Raw genomic sequence first — 7500 nt, 5'->3', positions numbered from 1 at the left:
GCCAAGTCTTTCATATGGAAATGAGTTTGTGTTCACGTTGAAATAAAACTCACTTTCACATGAGACCTTGCACTTACCCTCACTTTGAAAAGGAGGCTAGAGGCAACTTGTTGCATTGATCTCACCAAGAGCTGTTAGAGGATCAACCACTTCTTTAGTCATTGGAACTTCCCGTGAAGCAGCTGAAGCCATGTCATTCTTTGACCAACTGAGGCTATAAATAACCTTTTTGTTGCTATAAAATAAAACCAAGGCATAATTTTGACTACCAACAAATACTCACCTACTATGTGCCGACAGCTGAAGAGGTTGTGGCCTACAGCTGCAATACATTTGATGTTTAGTAAATTATACAGCAGCTACTACAGTGGACTCAGCCAGGCCTCCTCAGCTGAGTAGCCAATGCAACCCGGTCCTGTGTTTGTAGTCAAATTCATTGTACCAGTATTATTTACCCGAAGGGTATGGTGTCCCATCTATCACCGTTATTGTTATCACATTATTCATACCGATGAGATATAGCTGAAACAGTGGTGTGTTGTGCGGCATGACTTGAGTCATGTCTTGCATCTGTAATGATGACCTGGAAAAAATACACACAATAATAATACCATATAAGACAAGAAGCAAGATAGATTATTCTTCTTTTTGTAAACATGTCGTGCCTACATCATATATTTAAATCATAACTAAAATACAAACATCCCCATTTGCAGCATATTGAGGATCTTGTTGTGCATCTCTGCGAGCTTCAAGCAGTTTTTCCTCATACACAGCTTTCACAGCATTTTTGTAGCCAAGGGAGGAGTACACTGCAAAGAAAGAAATGTAGTTACATTATGTGTCTGCCAGTTCCATCAATGCATTAGCTTTGTTGGAAAAATTAAACGATAGGCGTGCAATATACACAACAAATGAAATTATCTCCGATGCACGTGCAGTATATCCAAAAAAAAAAGGGCACAAGAAGATCTTTTTGATTTATTACACAAAATTAATGTCTCAGTACTAGTAAACATGTAGATATGCATGTATGTGTGAGATTTTTTTTTTTGTGTGTTTGTTAAATTTAGTTTCTACCAGCAACAACAGATATAACTGGAAGCAGATTCAATGACTGTGCCATTTTATATAAAAATATAAAACCCAGCATGTAACCAAATTACCAGTAGAAATGTACTTCTCTTCCACATTGCCAATGTTAGCTGCTTTGCAGCTGGAGATGTACTGGGTGTCAGTAAGCCCAGTACTGATAAAGCCGTGCACCATTCTAAAAAGAGACAAATGCATGTATTGCTGACAGTGATCCTCAAGTCATAGAAACATAAATTTTCTAAATTATAGTATATATTGTACTATACAAGTGAGAAATTACATACCTCAAATTTGCAGTAAACTTTCCTGAAATGCTGCTGCTTGAAAACCATGAATGAATGAATGGCCAGCAGCACAAAAAACGCTTATGCGAACTGTATGGCCATACCGCAGCACTTCAAATGACTGCATGTCTAGATCATATCCACAGAGAGGACATCTTCCATTGTATTTTGCCATCGTACCCATAAGTTGATTTATGGCGTCAGTTGATGCAACAAAATAATCTTCATCAGGCCTACTTGCAGTGTGGATGTCAAAACGGCCAGTCGTATTCTCCCCGATGGACAAAACGAACAGCAGAACAGACGGATTACAAACTGTTTGAGTCTCAGCATTACAGGTCAGAGGGGAGGGCTTGTAATCATGATGATGGAACGAGCTAGATGGAAACATTGAGGAATAGCTTGCACTCGCCATTCTTCTTTGTTCAGACTCTTCGAAGGAACACAAGAGTTGTTCCATCACCAAGACATTTCCCATTGGCGTGCGACTGGTTATGTGTAAGCTGTCCTTTACCCGCTGAATATGCGATTTAACCCTGTCCAATCGCCATTTCTGATCAGCTTCGACTTCGAGTTGAAAGGTGGACCTGACTCGATTGCGAGGAGGTGCTTGCAGCATCACTTTGGCTTTCTTGGACGCAGAATCGGCCATAGCAAAATAGAAGCGCGAATATAATACTAGACGGTGAAGCTGGAAGAATGATTGCCGTGCCGTACTCTCGCAAGTGGTTCGATTCAAAGTGGAAGACGAGCCATATAAATACCTCGCCATCCGCCATGAATCGAACCATCATATTCCCAAAATAAATGTATCTCACACCACCATAGTATGAGCATGTCATTAAAATGAATACCTCAAGCCATGGGTATAGAAGGCTCAGATAGGCGTCAGAACTGCAGAGAGGAGACTGTGCACCTTTATATGAATTAGCCCGCCATTGGGGGAACCGTCACAAGCGCGAAATTTGAATTTTTTAGGGCAAGCTACGTTTTTTCACGGAAAGCAGCGTTGATAGTTTATTATACACTTTTTTTTTTATCAATATGACTACTTTTAGCGAACATTTATTGAAAATAAATAGAACACGGGTTTCCACACTTCTTGCTCGTTGAGTCCGCCATTTTGGATAAGTCGCGAAAACGTTTGTTGCGTGAAATAGAGGGGAAGGAGCTATTCCTTTTATAGTCAGGGTCCTTGTTTAAAACTATAATCAATAAATGCCAACCTGAAGTGCCAAATTTCATTGGTATTGTTGGAGAGGAAATCAAAATCGGTGTGCCCGCAGGCCATCAGTTGCCTTTGAACCGATTCTTTGGTAAAAGACGTCTTTTGTAAACTGTAATTACCAGCATATTAAAATTTTTAGTCTGCTTATCTGCCAGAGTGCCCGGCTAGGTGACCAGGTAATTTTTCTCACTTGTTAGTCGCCTGTGGCGACTGGGCACAGTTAAGGCACCGCCTTGCTGTCTAACATCAATGGGGGCAACTCAGGAGTTAATGGGTTGACAGATCAAGATAAGAAAAGTCAAGGTTATCAGAGGAACAAACATCACAAACTCTAGGCATTTTCCTGCTTTTTAACACAAACTAATCTGCATAAGAGCAGGAATTCACTTTACATTTGTTTATTTGTTCATTGGTTGGAGAAATCCCTGGAACTTTCGTGTCCTGTTATGATTTATTGCCTTGGGAAGTGGACATGTGTTTGTGCAATGCTTAGTGTACAGGTAGTATGTACAAGACCAAGCAAACCTTGTGTTATGACTGGTTACCTGAGCAGGCAAGGTGGAACTCGATTACCCATTCGGACCTTTCCGTTTTGTTATCAAAACAAAAGTGAATCTAGCTGTTGTTAACCCTTTCACTCCTGTGGGGTTTCCCATTGACGAGTAAAATCGTCTGGCGTTAGACGGAGTAAAATCTATAAGTGTCACCCTTGGGAGTGAAAGGGTTAATGGGCACATAGTTTTTGAGTGAATCTACCTGTTGTTAACCCTTTCACTGCTGTGGGGTTTCCCATTGACGAGTAAAATCATCTGGCGTTAGACAGAGTAAAATCTGTAAGTGTCACTCTTGGGAGTGAAAGGGTTGGGACAAGAAACATGTGCCTGCTTTATCAGATGGTTTGATTGTTGATGAGTTGTTGGCATTGTGTATAGGTCTGACGTTTGTTTTAAAGGTAGAGTTATTAAAAGATAATTGTCATCAGTGTTTTCTTGCTAATTGTTAATCAACAGAAAAAGAAAACATTTTCAAACTGTTGCATTATTTAATGATTAGAACAACACATTTCTCCAAGCAAAACAGAAAAGGAGAACAGAGGAAAGGCAAGAAATGCTACAAGTTTTACTGGTAATTGTAAGAACCTTTAATGATCCAGGTTTAATGCACTGTAAAGCCATGTCTTATTTCTTCTGAACTATTTGTAAACAATCATATTGAACATATGAAATTCTGACATGATGTAAATACTACAGTACTTCCATAAACGTTACACAACAAATGGGTTAAGACAAGAAGAACTTTAAACTGTAGCACTTTTTAACGGTTGAGGCTATGACAATGTTGTGTAGCTGTTTCGTTATGCTGGCTTTGTGTAAACAAGTATAATCTTTTCATAACTTCATATAAATGGGTGTATTCTCTGATATCACATGTAAATTTGTTTGCCTCGGAAGTAAAACACAACTAGGAGAATAAAGGTATCGACGATGGAGATTGTGGTAAAAGTAAAGAATCTGATCCTACCAACGCGTGGGCCATTGCGTCGGTTGACTGTTGGTCAATTGTCGGCTTGCGCGTTAGCCGCTGTTTAATCTTATAATGTATAAGATGGGTCGGTGGTGCGTTGGTGGCGTGTCGGTTACTCATTTGGGCCTTATTGAACTGTTGAAAAGCTAAACGTACCTTTTTCAAACTGAACGGAAATGTCTTCAACGGAAAACTTTCCCTACGATATGAAAGTAGGAAATTTACTTTTGACCGCCATCTTGTATTTTGTGATATTAGAACCCAGTTCCCATTACGACAAGTGTTATCAGAAGCCAGTTTTCACTCTGGCAAATGCATTGCACGAGACTTTATCTTTATCAGCTATTTATATATATTATTACAGGGCTTCTAATAGGGTGCCAAAAAAATTTGGACATGCGGGACTTTCAAGTCTCATTATGCGGCAATCAATCAAGAACATATTTGAGCACAAGGGAACTACATATTGCAATTGAGTTTTTTTTCTAGTGGACAAAACCCTCTAGAAATAGAAGGCATCTTCCAACGCCATCGGCAACAGCCTCTTTGTGATGCGAAGTCATTTCACAAACAACGGCAACAGATCGCCCAGCTGCCTTCAGCACTCCTGCTCAATCCTTTTCACTGAAAGTTTCAGGTCTCCCAGCCTCTCCAGGGTTCTTTGGTACCTGGTTTCATTGACAATTCGCAGCTCTGCTATGCAAAGGAAGTCTGTAACCATGCTGCGTACTGTGCCTGCGAGTCTGTAAGCATTGTTCGGGCTACAAATCTTTTCATTTAGGGAAGAGAGCACTGCCCTGTATCGTCGATGGATTTCGATAAGGTCATTGCGGTCGACCTTCGCAGCAGCTTCATGGTTTGTTGCAGCTGGTGGTTCTGAGTTCTGCAAGCTTCGTGGCTGCTCCAGGGTCTTAATGCGGTCATCTTTTGCTTTCAACTGCTCCTTGGCATAGTGAAGCAAGGATCGCAGAAGGTGCTGCTCTTCCACCTTCCCGACCGAACTAGAGAGACCCTGGAACCTGGAACTGTCTGAAGAGTCCGGAATTCGGGCCTTTGCTTGTCACTGCACTAAAATTGTTCAGAAAGCAAGGATCTGAATTTTGGACCCTTGCTTTTTGTTCCACTGAAATGGTGGACAAAATATTTTGTCTCTGTTCAGAAAGCAGGTGCTCATTCAGTAGTTCGTAAATTTTCTTTTTTTGCAGCTCCTTCTTGTACTCTGTACAGTCCTTGCATTTTGCAAATCTGTTTTCCTATTTAAAAAGCCAGAACACAGGAGCAGTAAATTCATGAAAACACAGAATATACAAACTCACATTTCATACTTTCTGGCTTAGATGCATAAAGCATCAACCAAAATGACTCCTAACGGAAGAACGAAATTTTAATTTACAACTCCTTACTTTTCAGTGGCTTTTGTTTTTTGAGGAATCTTTTTTGAGAAATTTTGTTGCTGGAGTGGAAATCGTTAGCTACATCAGAAAACAATTGAAATCGAACCATTTAAAAAAGCAAACAGTTGCAGTTTTTGCTTTTCTACTTGGCCAGCAATTTTGTTGAAACGATCGGTGCAATCAAAACCACTACAGGACACATTAGAGACTGCTGAAAAGCCCCATCCTCTGTGAAAGGGCAACAACTTACCTGTGGAATTTTAACCTTGGAGAAATGACAACGTCATATTTCATAGAACCGTGACAAACTCACTACTTTTTCTCCACTCATTTAATTTTTTTTTTCCATTTCCTTGTAAATACCACCCACATTGTAACAGGAGGGCAAATGAATTCCTTTTTGATCTGGTTGGAAGTCCCCACGGCTTTAACAAAAAATTGCAACCAGGATATACCGTTGGCTGTTTTAAGGCTGACATGATGATTTCCGGTATTTCCATGAATAAAGTGACTAGTTCCTGTCTTGAAATCGTTTTCTATCCCTTTCATTCTGTCCTTGTTAATACCGTAAATTCTTAACCATACCTCTTTCTCCCCTTTGCAACAAAGGAAGTTCCTAGTTCTAGAGGCCTCCAAGAGTGTTTCTGGAGGCAGTCAAGAATGCAGTTTCTTTGTTCTTGAATGCCCTTGCCCTTAAAAGTTGACTCACAACTGATGACATCATCAAACGCAAATTTTTTTCAAGCATTGATGTTGGCAACAGTAAGAACTTAATAGGTTCCAAACTTCCTGTGGTTTCCTTATTCTCTCTCTTTTTTTGTCCGAAAAATAAAGTATTGTCAATAAAGTATCGTCAATGGAGAATGTATCCTCAGTTTCTGATAATAACTTTCATCAATTGTGGTTAAAAGTGCGAAGCCGCTGTTATAATTCATTTGTCATCTGTACATTCTAATGAATTATTTATTTGATAGATATCAATACACAGAAATAAACAACAAAAGGTCGGCTCTTCTTCCTATTAAATTCGGTGTCCTTCAAGGATCCCTGCTATGCACCATCTATACCAATGACCTTCGTAACCAAGTAGAAGATGGCTTGGCCATGATGTATGCTGACGATACTACACTTTATACAATTGGTTCAAGTACTGACCAAGTTATCTCATCTTTGAATGTTATGATGTCACAGATATCTAAGTGGAGCTCTCTAAACAAATTGACTATTCACCCTACAAAAACTGAAGCTATGATACTGGCAAGGCAGCAGTTTATTGGTCCTTTGCAGCCTTTGCACTTTGGCCCTGGCTTTGTGAAGCTTGTCAATTCTACAAGCTGTCTGGGTGTTACAATTGATAATAAACTCTCCTGGCATTCCCAAGTAGACGTTGTTAAAGCTTCTTTTTCCAAAAAAAATTGGTGCTCTGAGGGGAATGAATGTCATATTTACCTAAGTTGACTCTAGAAGAAATATATTTTAAAACAGTTATACCTAGCATTACTTATGGAATATCAGTGTGGGGAAACTGTTCCCAATCATTACTTAATAGTTTAGATCACATTCATGCTCGTGCAAGTCGTATAATTAATCGTCTCCCTTCTTCACAAGAAAGTAGCTCATGTTTGCTTCAGTGTAATTGGCTTCCTATCAATTATTTATATAAAAGACGTATATTACTTAAGATGCATCAAATTTTTGTAGGAGCTGCCCCCAGCCAAATTTTGGATGTGTTTTCAATATCATCCAGATCAACAAGATTTTGTAATCAATTTAATATTATTAGGGTAAAGTCTGAACTTGGGAGATGTTCTCTCCAATATAGAGGCCCAAATATCTGGAACTTTATAAATAAAAAAGTTAAACTATGTAATGTTAGCAAAGAAGGGTTTAAAGCAATACTTAGAAAGCACTCAAAAGACATTCTTAATTTTTCATTCAATAAGGAAGCTATTGTAATTTCAAACAAGAATGATGA

Source organism: Montipora foliosa, chromosome 3, assembly GCF_036669935.1.
Source record: "Montipora foliosa isolate CH-2021 chromosome 3, ASM3666993v2, whole genome shotgun sequence".
Taxonomy (NCBI): Eukaryota; Metazoa; Cnidaria; class Anthozoa; order Scleractinia; family Acroporidae; genus Montipora; species Montipora foliosa.
Note: the sequence above shows the minus strand (reverse complement) of the source record.